Below are 13,021 nucleotides of genomic sequence, written 5' to 3'. Positions count from 1 at the left end.
ATACTATTTTTTTCAGGCCAATTTTCAGTCAGATCTAGTTTACCGTATTTTCCGTTGTATAAGTCGCACCAGCCAAAAATACGTTAATAGAGAAGAAAGAAACATATAAAAGTTGCACTGGTGTATGAAATGCGGTTGCAAGTGTGAAAATAACTGGATTTAATTATAAAAAACAATGTTATTTTGCCTTTGTTTTGTCTTCTTTTACTCGTTTTCACATGTCAGATATTCACGTTTGATCCATGTCTTCCCAGGGAGGATTCTGCTGTTGAGATTTGTCCGCTCACCTGCCCCATGTTTACTCTGCACTTTTGCCAAATAAAGAAAACTATTGCACAACTCGGCGCTTGTCGTTTGTGAAGTTGGCTCTCGTTACCATAACGACGCAAACGGATGGAATATTAACTCAATGAGATTTATATTACTCAAAATCCATTCAATGACGTTCTGTGGAACGTTTGAGTATTTTTATATGTGAGGATTAAAAAAAAAACACTCATCGGTTGTAGTAGTAGGGTTAGGGTGATTCAAATTGAGCAGAACTGGCTTTACTACTAAGAGAATGAAAGGCCGCGTGTGTCTGTGCGTAAAACACGTTAAACGACCCGAAATGACTTCACACCGGAAACATTCAACACGCAACAGATGGACACGGCCTGACACGGCAAAAGCGTCCGGTCAGAGGCGGTCAGAGCCGGATAGAGCCGCGGGAAGAGGAGAAAACGAGCGTGAAACCCCCGGAGAGACGCGGTGTTTACACATGTGTTTACATCCTGCACTTCTCGTCACGTGCTCGGAGCGTCAGCGCCAGACGCCCGGGGCACGCGGGAGCACGCACGGGCACGCACGCGGGGGCACGCAAGCAGCAGCGGGGCATGACGCAGAGTTTGAAGTCTAAACCCGAGAAAGCTCTCCGCGCGCGCGGCAATAAAACATGTCAAAGTGCGAGAAGTGGCCGCGCGCTACCTGACGGACGCACGCGACACGTCCGGACACGTCTTCACACGTTTGCACCTGACGCACGACGTAAACCTCTGGACGCCGCCGCCGCTGCCTCGCGCGCAGGTGAGGAACTCTTTTGTGTTTTAAAGTGTTCAAACTTTACGTTCAGACGCGTTCTGACGTTTAGAGAAAACTTTGAATCCGAGTTTGTGTTTTTCTCACGGTTTAAGCTTTGTCTGAAGTTTGTTTCTCATTAATTAAGTTGTAATAATCTGGTGGTCCAGCGGCTCCTTTGTGTTTTTAAAGATGACCCGGGCTCGTGGCGTTCGTACGTGACGTGTTTGAGGCATCGGTTTGGAATGAGAAACTTTTTTTACATTTTTTTCCTAATTTTCCTCGTGCCGGGGCAGGTTGTCACACGCTCTTGATGTTTATCGTGGCATTTCTGTCTTTAATTCGATCCGATACCAAGTGACATGAGCAATATGGCAATATGGATCCGGTTTATTTTGACCATCATTGTTTTCTTTCTAAATGTGCAGAAAACTCAAAACATGAAAAATATATTACAAGTTTACATATTTTTTTGGGAGAAATTTTAAGTGTCAACAATTTTGCACGAGTATCGATACTATTCGATACTGCTCAATACTAATCATCAATTAGGAATTTGAGCCCGAGATTGTTTTTGTTTTTTACTGTTTGAAGCTGTAAAATGTGTTTATTTCTTCTATTTTTGTTTTTTCCTTCTTTTTCTTCTTCTTCTCTTTTTTCCACCTTTTTCCTTCTTTTTTCATTATTTCTTTTTCCCCCCCTCTTTTTCCTTTTCTTTTTTTTCTTCTCTTTTTTTCCACCTTTTTCTTTTTTAATTTGTATTCTTATTTTTCCACCTTTTTCCTTCTTATTTCATTATTTTCCTTTTTTTCCCTTCTTTCCCCCCACCTTTCCCCCCCTTTTTTTTTCTTATTTTCCTTTTTCTTCTTTTTTCCAATTTTTTTCTTTATTTTTCCTTCTTTTATTTTTTCTTCTCTTTTTTCTACCTTTTTTCTTTCTTTTTTCTTCTTTTCTTTTTTCTTTTATTCACCTTTTTCAAGCCGAGTCATGTCAGCCGCTGTCCACAGGGAGGGCATCTGGTCTAAAGTGCAGATATAAATATACTTGGACCTTATGTCAGCTCTACACGTGTCAGTCAGAGTCTCGTTAAACATTGTATTTGGTTTTAAATGGACCAATCACAGAGCTTTATTCAAACGGTTGTTTTGGTCGAGTCGTTTGTCGCGACTGAACCCGGACTCTGTGTGTATTATCTGTGTGTAAAATGTGTGTGTAATATGTGTGTGTACCACAGTGTTTGTCGTGTGATGAATGTGATCTGTGTGTGGTCAGAGGGAGGGGCACGCGCACATATACACACATACACACATATACACACATACACACACACACACTACACACACACACACTACACACACACACATACACGCACACAGACACAAACGCACACACTACACGCACAAATATACACACACGCAAAACCAAACGCACACATATACACACCAACATTGACACACACACAGACAGACAGCTGTAAAACTACTGTAGGTAAAAGCTCAGCCAAAGTAGAGTAAAAGTACTTTTACAGCAAGCGTACAGCAAGATTATAGCACTGTAAAGTATTGTACAGCAAGAGTACTGTAAAATACTGTACAGCAAGATTATAGCACTGTAAAGTACTGTACAGCAAGAGTAGAGTACTGTAAAGTATTGTAAAGTACTGTACAGCAAGAGTAGAGTACTGTAAAGTACTGTAAAGTACTGTACAACAAAAGTACTGTAAAGTACTGTACAGCAAGAGCACAGCACTGTAAAGTATTGTAAAGTACTGTATAGCAAGAGTACTGTAAAGTACATCTGGACCCTGTTTTGAAAAACTGATCCAAAAGTAAGATTGAGAAGGATTTTTGGATGAAAGTGGAAACATTCAGATGAAAACTGAATCTACCATAGGCCAGGAGAGAGGGAATACACCGGCTACTGCCAAGTATAGAAAAAGTACAGAAAAAGTACTGTTAGAGTACTGTGAAGTACACTAGCACCAGTGTCAGAGCTCTTTCCCATAATGCCGTGTCCTTGGGCTCTTCCTTCCTCCGGCTTTATCTATTTCCTCTGCTGTTTGTTCTCTTTAAGTCACTTTAGTCATCGTGTCTTTAGTCTTCACATTTATAATCCTGAAACTCAATGACCGGGATCTAAAGGAGTGGTCAGGGTCTCTGTGACACGTTCAATGACCGGGATCTAAAGGAGTGGTCAGGGTCTCTGTGACACGTTCAATGACCGGGATCTAAAGGAGTGGTCAGGGTCTCTGTGACACGTTCAATGACCGGGATCTAAAGGAGTGGTCAGGGTCTCTGTGACACGTTCAATGACCGGGATCTAAAGGAGTGGTCAGGGTCTCTGTGACACGTTCAGTGACCGGGATCTAAAGGAGTGGTCAGCGTCTCTGTAACACGCTCAATGACCGGGGTCTAAAGGAGTGGTCAGCGTTTCTGTGACACGTTCAGTGACCGGCATCTAAAGGAGTGGTCAGCGTCTCTGTAACACGTTCAATGACCGGGATCTAAAGGAGTGGTCAGCGTCTCTGTGACACGTTCAATGACCGGGATCTAAAGGAGTGGTCAGCGTCTCTGTGACACGTTCAATGACCGGGATCTAAAGGAGTGGTCAGGGTCTCTGTGACACGTTCAATGACCGGGATCTAAAGGAGTGGTCAGCGTTTCTGTGACACGTTCAATGACCGGGATCTAAAGGAGTGGTCAGGGTCTCTGTGACACGTTCAGTGACCGGGATCTAAAGAAGTGGTCAGGGTCTCTGTGACACGTTCAATGACCGGGATCTAAAGGAGTGGTCAGCGTCTCTGTGACACGTTCAGTGACCGGGATCTAAATGAGTGGTCAGGGTCTCTGTGACACGTTCAATGACCTGGATCTAAAGGAGTGGTCAGGGTCTCTGTAACACGCTCAATGACCGGGATCTAAAGGAGTGGTCAGGGTCTCTGTAACACGCTCAATGACCGGGATCTAAAGGAGTGGTCAGCGTCTCTGTAACATGCTAAATGACCGGGGTCTAAAGGAGTGGTCAGCGTCTCTGTGACACGTTCAATGACCGGGATCTAAAGGAGTAGTCAGGGTCTCTGTGACGCGTTCAATGACCGGGATCTAAAGGAGTGGTCAGGGTCTCTGTAACATGCTCAATGACCGGGATCTAAAGGAGTGGTCAGCGTCTCTGTGACACGTTCAATGACCGGGATCTAAAGGAGTGGTCAGCGTCTCTGTAACGCGTTCAATGACCGGGATCTAAATGAGTAGTCAGGGTCTCTGTGACGCGTTCAATGACCGGGATCTAAAGGAGTGGTCAGGGTCTCTGTAACATGCTCAATGACCGGGATCTAAAGGAGTGGTCAGCGTCTCTGTGACACGTTCAATGACCGGGATCTAAAGGAGTGGTCAGGGTCTCTGTGACACGTTCAATGACCGGGATCTAAAGGAGTGGTCAGGGTCTCTGTGACGTGTTCAATGACCGGGATCTAAAGGAGTGGTCAGGGTCTCTGTAACATGCTCAATGACCGGGATCTAAAGGAGTGGTCAGTGTCTCTGTGACACGTTCAATGACCGGGATCTAAAGGAGTGGTCAGCGTCTCTGTAACGCGTTCAATGACCGGGATCTAAAGGAGTGGTCAGCGTCTCTTTGACACTTTCAATGACCGGGATCTAAAGGAGTGGTCAGCGTCTCTGTAACACGCTCAGTGACCGGGATCTAAATTAGTGGTCAGCGTCTCTGTGACACGTTCAATGACCGGGATCTAAAGGAGTGGTCAGGGTCTCTGTGACACGTTCAATGACCGGGATCTAAATGAGTGGTCAGGGTTTCTGTGACACGTTCAATGACCGGGATCTAAAGGAGTGGTCAGGGTCTCTGTGACACGTTCAATGACCGGGATCTAAAGGAGTTGTCAGCGTCTCTGTGACACGTTCAATGACCGGGATCTAAAGGAGTGGTCAGCGTCTCTGTGACACGTTCAATGACCGGGATCTAAAGGAGTGGTCAGCGTCTCTAACACGCTCAATGACCGGGATCTAAAGGAGTGGTCAGCGTCTCTGTGACACGTTCAATGACCGGGATCTAAAGGAGTGGTCAGGGTCTCTGTGACATGTTCAATGACCGGGATCTAAAGGAGTGGTCAGGGTCTCTGTGACACGTTCAGTGACCGGGATTTAAAGGAGTCGACAGCGTCTCTGTGACACGTTCAATGACCGGGATCTAAAGGAGTGGTCAGGGTCTCTGTGACACGTTCAATGACCGGGATCTAAAGGAGTGGTCAGGGTCTCTGTGACACGTTCAATGACCGGGATCTAAAGGAGTGGTCAGCGTCTCTGTGACACGTTCAATGACCGGGATCTAAAGGAGTGGTCAGGGTCTCTGTGACACGTTCAATGACCGGGATCTAAAGGAGTGGTCAGCGTCTCTGTGACACGTTCAGTGACCGGGATCTAAAGGAGTGGTCAGCGTCTCTGTAACACGTTCAATGACCGGGATCTAAAGGAGTGGTCAGCGTCTCTGTGACACGTTCAATGACCCGGATCTAAAGGAGTGGTCAGCGTCTCTGTGACACGTTCAATGACCGGGATCTAAAGGAGTGGTCAGCGTCTCTGTGACACGTTCAATGACCGGGATCTAAAGAAGTGGTCAGCGTCTCTGTAACACGCTCAATGACCGGGATCTAAAGGAGTGGTCAGGGTCTCTGTGACACGTTCAATGACCGGGATCTAAAGGAGTGGTCTGGGTCTCTGTAACATGCTAAATGACCGGGGTCTAAAGGAGTGGTCAGCGTCTCTGTGACACGTTCAATGACTGGGATCTAAAGGAGTGGTCAGGGTCTCTGTAACATGCTCAATGACCGGGATCTAAAGGAGTGGTCAGGGTCTCTGTGACACGTTCAATGACCGGGATCTAAAGGAGTGGTCAGGGTCTCTGTGACACGTTCAATGACCGGGATCTAAAGGAGTGGTCAGCGTCTCTGTGACATGTTCAATGACTGGGATCTAAAGGAGTGGTCAGCGTCTCTGTGACACGTTCAATGACTGGGATCTAAAGGAGTGGTCAGCGTCTCTCTGTAACACGTTCAATGACCGGGATCTAAAGGAGTGGTCAGCGTCTCTGTGACACGTTCAATGACCGGGATCTAAAGGAGTGGTCAGCGTCTCTGTGACACGTTCAATGACCGGGATCTAAAGGAGTGGTCAGCGTCTCTCTGTAACACGTTCAAAGACCGGGATCTAAAGGAGTGGTCAGCGTCTCTGTGACACGTTCAATGACCCGGATCTAAAGGAGTGGTCAGGGTCTCTGTGACACGTTCAATGACCGGGATCTAAAGGAGTGGTCAGCGTCTCTGTGACACGTTCAATGACCGGGATCTAAAGGAGTGGTCAGCGTCTCTAACACGCTCAATGACCGGGATCTAAAGGAGTGGTCAGCGTCTCTGTGACACGTTCAATGACCGGGATCTAAAGGAGTGGTCAGGGTCTCTGTGACATGTTCAATGACCGGGATCTAAAGGAGTGGTCAGGGTCTCTGTGACACGTTCAGTGACCGGGATTTAAAGGAGTGGACAGCATCTCTGTGACACGTTCAATGACCGGGATCTAAAGGAGTGGTCAGGGTCTCTGTGACACGTTCAATGACCGGGATCTAAAGGAGTGGTCAGGGTCTCTGTGACACGTTCAATGACCGGGATCTAAAGGAGTGGTCAGCGTCTCTGTAACACGTTCAATGACCGGGATCTAAAGGAGTGGTCAGGGTCTCTGTGACACGTTCAATGACCGGGATCTAAAGGAGTGGTCAGGGTCTCTGTGACACGTTCAATGACCGGGATCTAAAGGAGTGGTCAGCGTCTCTGTGACACGTTCATTGACCGGGATCTAAAGGAGTGGTCAGCGTCTCTTTGACACTTTCAATGACCGGGATCTAAAGGAGTGGTCAGCGTCTCTGTAACACGCTCAATGACCGGGATCTAAATTAGTGGTCAGCGTCTCTGTGACACGTTCAATGACCGGGATCTAAAGGAGTGGTCAGGGTCTCTGTAACACGCTCAATGACCGGGATCTAAAGGAGTGGTCAGGGTCTCTGTAACACGCTCAATGACCGGGATCTAAAGGAGTGGTCAGCGTCTCTGTAACACGCTCAATGACCGGGATCTAAAGGAGTGGTCAGGGTCTCTGTAACATGCTAAATGACCGGGGTCTAAAGGAGTGGTCAGCGTCTCTGTGACACGTTCAATGACTGGGATCTAAAGGAGTGGTCAGCGTCTCTGTAACACGCTCAATGACCGGGATCTAAATTAGTGGTCAGCGTCTCTGTGACACGTTCAATGACCGGGGTCTAAAGGAGTGGTCAGCTTCTCTGTGACACGTTCAATGACCGGGATCTAAATGAGTGGTCAGGGTCTCTGTGACACGTTCAATGACCGGGATCTAAAGGAGTGGTCAGGGTCTCTGTAACACGCTCAATGACCGGGATCTAAAGGAGTGGTCAGGGTCTCTGTAACACGCTCAATGACCGGGATCTAAAGGAGTGGTCAGCGTCTCTGTGACACGTTCAATGACCGGGATCTAAAGGAGTGGTCAGCGTCTCTGTAACGCGTTCAATGACCGGGATCTAAAGGAGTGGTCAGCGTCTCTTTGACACTTTCAATGACCGGGATCTAAAGGAGTGGTCAGGGTCTCTGTGACGTGTTCAATGACCGGGATCTAAAGGAGTGGTCAGGGTCTCTGTAACATGCTCAATGACCGGGATCTAAAGGAGTGGTCAGTGTCTCTGTGACACGTTCAATGACCGGGATCTAAAGGAGTGGTCAGGGTCTCTGTAACATGCTCAATGACCGGGATCTAAAGGAGTGGTCAGCGTCTCTGTGACACGTTCAATGACCGGGATCTAAAGGAGTGGTCAGCGTCTCTGTAACGCGTTCAATGACCGGGATCTAAAGGAGTGGTCAGCGTCTCTGTGACACGTTCAATGACCGGGATCTAAAGGAGTGGTCAGGGTCTCTGTGACGTGTTCAATGACCGGGATCTAAAGGAGTGGTCAGGGTCTCTGTAACATGCTCAATGACCGGGATCTAAAGGAGTGGTCAGTGTCTCTGTGACACGTTCAATGACCGAGATCTAAAGGAGTGGTCAGCGTCTCTGTAACGCGTTCAATGACCGGGATCTAAAGGAGTGGTCAGCGTCTCTTTGACACTTTCAATGACCGGGATCTAAAGGAGTGGTCAGCGTCTCTGTGACACGTTCAATGACCGGGATCTAAAGGAGTGGTCAGCGTCTCTGTAACGCGTTCAATGACCGGGATCTAAAGGAGTGGTCAGCGTCTCTGTGACACTTTCAATGACCGGGATCTAAAGGAGTGGTCAGGGTCTCTGTGACACGTTCAATGACCGGGATCTAAATGAGTGGTCAGGGTCTCTGTGACACGTTCAATGACCGGGATCTAAAGGAGTGGTCAGGGTCTCTGTGACACGTTCAATGACCGGGATCTAAATGAGTGGTCAGGGTCTCTGTAACACGCTCAATGACCGGGATCTAAAGGAGTGGTCAGGGTCTCTGTAACACGCTCAATGACCGGGATCTAAAGGAGTGGTCAGCGTCTCTGTAACACGCTCAATGACCGGGATCTAAAGGAGTGGTCAGGGTCTCTGTAACATGCTAAATGACCGGGGTCTAAAGGAGTGGTCAGCGTCTCTGTGACACGTTCAATGACTGGGATCTAAAGGAGTGGTCAGAGTCTCTGTAACACGCTCAATGAACGGGATCTAAATTAGTGGTCAGCGTCTCTGTGACACGTTCAATGACCAGGGTCTAAAGGAGTGGTCAGGGTCTCTGTGACACTTTCAATGACCGGGGTCTAAAGGAGTGGTCAGCGTCTCTGTGACACGTTTAATGACCGGGATCTAAATGAGTGGTCAGGGTCTCTGTGACACGTTCAATGACCGGGATCTAAAGGAGTGGTCAGGGTCTCTGTAACACGCTCAATGACCGGGATCTAAAGGAGTGGTCAGGGTCTCTGTAACACGCTCAATGACCGGGATCTAAAGGAGTGGTCAGCGTCTCTGTAACATGCTAAATGACCGGGGTCTAAAGGAGTGGTCAGCGTCTCTGTGACACGTTCAATGACCGGGATCTAAAGGAGTAGTCAGGGTCTCTGTGACGCGTTCAATGACCGGGATCTAAAGGAGTGGTCAGCGTCTCTGTGACACGTTCAATGACCGGGATCTAAAGGAGTGGTCAGCGTCTCTGTAACGCGTTCAATGACCGGGATCTAAAGGAGTAGTCAGGGTCTCTGTGACGCGTTCAATGACCGGGATCTAAAGGAGTGGTCAGGGTCTCTGTAACATGCTCAATGACCGGGATCTAAAGGAGTGGTCAGCGTCTCTGTGACACGTTCAATGACCGGGATCTAAAGGAGTGGTCAGGGTCTCTGTGACACGTTCAATGACCGGGATCTAAAGGAGTGATCAGCGTCTCTGTGACATGTTCAATGACTGGGATCTAAAGGAGTGGTCAGCGTCTCTGTGACACGTTCAATGACTGGGATCTAAAGGAGTGGTCAGCGTCTCTCTGTAATACGTTCAATGACCGGGATCTAAAGGAGTGGTCAGCGTCTCTGTGACACGTTCAATGACCGGGATCTAAAGGAGTGGTCAGCGTCTCTGTGACACGTTCAATGACCGGGATCTAAAGGAGTGGTCAGCGTCTCTCTGTAACACGTTCAAAGACCGGGATCTAAAGGAGTGGTCAGCGTCTCTGTGACACGTTCAATGACCCGGATCTAAAGGAGTGGTCAGGGTCTCTGTGACACGTTCAATGACCGGGATCTAAAGGAGTGGTCAGCGTCTCTGTGACACGTTCAATGACCGGGATCTAAAGGAGTGGTCAGCGTCTCTGTGACACGTTCAATGACCGGGATCTAAAGGAGTGGTCAGCGTCTCTAACACGCTCAATGACCGGGATCTAAAGGAGTGGTCAGCGTCTCTGTGACACGTTCAATGACCGGGATCTAAAGGAGTGGTCAGGGTCTCTGTGACATGTTCAATGACCGGGATCTAAAGGAGTGGTCAGGGTCTCTGTGACACGTTCAGTGACCGGGATTTAAAGGAGTGGACAGCATCTCTGTGACACGTTCAATGACCGGGATCTAAAGGAGTGGTCAGGGTCTCTGTGACACGTTCAATGACCGGGATCTAAAGGAGTGGTCAGGGTCTCTGTGACACGTTCAATGACCGGGATCTAAAGGAGTGGTCAGCGTCTCTGTAACACGTTCAATGACCGGGATCTAAAGGAGTGGTCAGGGTCTCTGTGACACGTTCAATGACCTGGATCTAAAGGAGTGGTCAGGGTCTCTGTGACACGTTCAATGACCGGGATCTAAAGGAGTGGTCAGCGTCTCTGTGACACGTTCATTGACCGGGATCTAAAGGAGTGGTCAGTGTCTCTGTGACACGTTCAATGACCGGGATCTAAAGGAGTGGTCAGCGTCTCTGTAACGCGTTCAATGACCGGGATCTAAAGGAGTGGTCAGCGTCTCTTTGACACTTTCAATGACCGGGATCTAAAGGAGTGGTCAGCGTCTCTGTAACACGCTCAATGACCGGGATCTAAATTAGTGGTCAGCGTCTCTGTGACACGTTCAATGACCGGGATCTAAAGGAGTGGTCAGGGTCTCTGTGACACGTTCAATGACCGGGATCTAAAGGAGTGGTCAGGGTCTCTGTGACACGTTCAATGACCGGGATCTAAAGGAGTGGTCAGCGTCTCTGTGACACGTTCAATGACCGGGATCTAAAGGAGTGGTCAGCGTCTCTGTAACACGTTCAATGACCGGGATCTAAAGGAGTGGTCAGCGTCTCTGTGACACGTTCAATGACCCGGATCTAAAGGAGTGGTCAGGGTCTCTGTGACACGTTCAATGACCGGGATCTAAAGGAGTGGTCAGCGTCTCTGTGACACGTTCAATGACCGGGATCTAAAGGAGTGGTCAGCGTCTCTAACACGCTCAATGACCGGGATCTAAAGGAGTGGTCAGCGTCTCTGTGACACGTTCAATGACCGGGATCTAAAGGAGTGGTCAGGGTCTCTGTGACATGTTCAATGACCGGGATCTAAAGGAGTGGTCAGGGTCTCTGTGACACGTTCAGTGACCGGGATTTAAAGGAGTGGACAGCGTCTCTGTGACACGTTCAATGACCGGGATCTAAAGGAGTGGTCAGGGTCTCTGTGACACGTTCAATGACCGGGATCTAAAGGAGTGGTCAGGGTCTCTGTGACACGTTCAATGACCGGGATCTAAAGGAGTGGTCAGCGTCTCTGTGACACGTTCAGTGACCGGGATCTAAAGGAGTGGTCAGCGTCTCTGTAACACGTTCAATGACCGGGATCTAAAGGAGTGGTCAGCGTCTCTGTGACACGTTCAATGACCCGGATCTAAAGGAGTGGTCAGCGTCTCTGTGACACGTTCAATGACCGGGATCTAAAGGAGTGGTCAGAGTCCACAGGGTCAGCAGAAGACTTGTGAGGTTTATGTGAATATATAATAATTGATACTTAATCCTCAACTAATACACAACATCATTATTAGGCCCGAGCGCCACAAGCTGGTAAGTCGTCGTCATCCCCATATAAAGCGCTCGTTTGCGCTAAGTAGCTCACGAATACGTTCCCCATCTCTTGTATGTTCCGTGCATATAAGCATGTAATGCAAAAATTGAACATTTTACTGTAAAGAGGGCCAAAAACACAAAGTGGGCGGAGCCCACTCAAAATGAACAAAAGTACTCGTCAGTGACCAGGGACCCACACCATGAGGTAGGAAAGCGCGAGCGCTTTCCGGAAATTGTAAATCTTTTCTTTTTCTAAAATTTAAAAAATTGGCGCGTCAGCGCCCCCAAATGTACCAAAAATGCATTGAGAGATAGGAAATGACCAAAAATCTGATTGTAGAATCATGAAATTTGGCGCAGAGGTAAATGGTGACAAGAGAAGTAAAAAATATTAATACGACAACACCGTCCGACCAACCAAATGCCGGCCATATTGGTTAAAAGCATGACTGGAGTTTTTCCAAATGTCGTACTTTTACGAACTCCTCCCAGGGTGTTGGCTCTAAAAAGCTGAAATTTGGTGAAAATGCTACTGAGGAGTGGGACATCAAAAGTTATTCAAATTACATTGATACCTGTCACGGTCTCTGAGCGGCGAAGCCGCAAACTTTAGCTAGAATTTCAGAAATCTCTCAAATTTAACATTTCTGCCGTTTGCGCAGATAAAGTCCGAATTGCGTCAAATTAGAATCAGTTGTTAAACTCTTTGCCCTAAACCTACTTGAAGTGAAATAAATTAATTTGGCGCCACAGCGCTCCCTACAGATTTTATATGGAGGTTAAATGTTTAGTTTTGCGAAATTATATGAAATTTGACACACAACTCAATTTTAGCATCCCCATCAAAAAAGTCAATGAGACCCATGTCATAATTGTTATGGCTTTGCCGTAGCGATGACCAAAATTTCCCATGTTATTCCAATGGGGAAATCGCCAGAACATGTATACACTTTATACTTTCACAAACTCCTCCCAGTGCGTTAGCCCTATTAACCTGAAATTTGGTGAGACTCATCTTCAGGGGTGGACCATCAAAAGGTATCCACATTTTTATTCAAAAAGTCACGGTCTTTGTGCGGCAAAGCCGCACATTTTGCCAAGAATTCAAAATAAAATTGCTTTTTGATGGTAAAACAAAGGGGAGAAGATGTGACAGCGTCACAGATTCAGCAGTAGGCGTAACAAAAGGACCATTGGGGCGCGTTAGCGCCCCCTCCTCTTGCGGTGTGGTGGCGTAGCGGCGGCGGCGTGGCGAGGGCCGATCATTGCCGCTTGCGGCTTTAATTTAGTCTTATTTTTATTTTACTTTATTTTATTATTATTTACTTTATTTTATTTATTATTTTATTTTATTTTAATGTTTATCTTTTATTT

The 13,021-nt window shown here is 47.4% G+C and overlaps 1 protein-coding gene across 1 annotated transcript in view; it reads left to right on the top strand.

Moving 5' to 3' along the window:
• The first annotated feature begins 868 nt into the window (after positions 1-868).
• Positions 869-13,021, top strand: part of LOC140353611 (3',5'-cyclic-AMP phosphodiesterase 4C-like) — a 110,010-nt gene continuing 97,857 nt past the window's right edge. Inside the window, exon 1 of the mRNA XM_072438257.1 lies at positions 869-1,065. The gene's annotated coding sequence lies outside the window, so the exon portion shown is untranslated. The remainder of the gene's footprint in view (positions 1,066-13,021) is intronic.

The sequence above is a fragment of the Eucyclogobius newberryi genome, unplaced genomic scaffold (assembly GCF_026437365.1).
Source record: "Eucyclogobius newberryi isolate DKJ021-1_F unplaced genomic scaffold, fEucNew1.0.hap1 SCAF_9, whole genome shotgun sequence".
Classification (NCBI taxonomy): domain Eukaryota; kingdom Metazoa; phylum Chordata; class Actinopteri; order Gobiiformes; family Gobiidae; genus Eucyclogobius; species Eucyclogobius newberryi.
The sequence above is the reverse complement of the archived record's forward strand: the minus strand, read 5'-3'. Positions and strand labels throughout refer to the sequence as shown.